The sequence below is a fragment of the Myotis davidii genome, unplaced genomic scaffold, assembly GCF_000327345.1.
Source record: "Myotis davidii unplaced genomic scaffold, ASM32734v1 scaffold1369, whole genome shotgun sequence".
Lineage (NCBI taxonomy): Eukaryota > Metazoa > Chordata > Mammalia > Chiroptera > Vespertilionidae > Myotis > Myotis davidii.
The window spans coordinates 35031-35931 of record NW_006300211.1 but is presented as its reverse complement, the minus strand read 5'-3'; the positions used below and the strand labels follow the sequence as shown (position 1 = coordinate 35931).

Below are 901 nucleotides of genomic sequence, written 5' to 3'. Positions count from 1 at the left end.
AGCGCGAGTAAATCAGTGGCCACCTCTCGGATTCTGTTGTTTAAGACTTGGAAGAAGACTTGTTTGTGATTTTGCTAACAGGTCAGTCCGAGGCTTAACCCTATATCGGCTCCCCACAATGTTCATTGATATGAAGCCCTGCACATCCAGGCCATGCTTCTTGGTCTGTCTCCAACAAATTGTTCTAGACACTCATTCAGTTCCCGAATGGCCTCCACACTTGCCCTGGGCTTTTAGAGTGCCAATCTTATGCTTTCCAGGTGCAGTGTTAGTTGGACCTTCATGTAAGATTCGATCATGCAGCTGTACAGCATCATCGTATCTTTCCATGGCTTCAAATCTCATGCCAGTTAGTGCTTGACTCTGTGGCTGCCAGAGAACTGTCTTCTCAACTCCTTAGTCAAGCCAAGCCTAGTCTTCCTGCCCGTAGTCTAGGCTGCACTCATCACCTGTTCATATAGATCCAAATATCAGCTCCAAGCTTAGTAGGATCTCCATGAATTAGTTCCTGTCCGACTTCCACAATTTCTATTTCATGAGTTTTCGTTTTTCCATTTTCTCATTTCCTCTTGCATTTCTTCCTAGGCAACATCATAAAGCTTTGATATCTTCACCATCTTCCTAGAAAATTAATTTCTTTTTAAAATGAAAAGATCAGGTTGCTAGTTGTGCTTGTCTGTATGTCCGCCTCTGCAGGAACTATTTAGAATTGTTTTATTTTTAAAAACCCTCAGTTTAATAGGCTGACAGAAATTAAGAAATATTAACAAACCTAACCCAATTTCCAGTGCATAACCTGGCAACATTTCTCATGGATAAGATGATGCTAATTTTGCCAGAGGAATTGATAACATATCTAAAGGAGGAGTCAATGACATACATAAAACAGATGAGTATTTAT

General features: G+C 40.7%; 1 pseudogene; it reads right to left on the bottom strand.

Annotated features, from left to right (window-relative positions):
• LOC102772265 overlaps positions 1-617 on the bottom strand; it is a 1552-nt pseudogene extending 935 nt beyond the window's left edge.
• Positions 618-901: the final 284 nt, after the last annotated feature.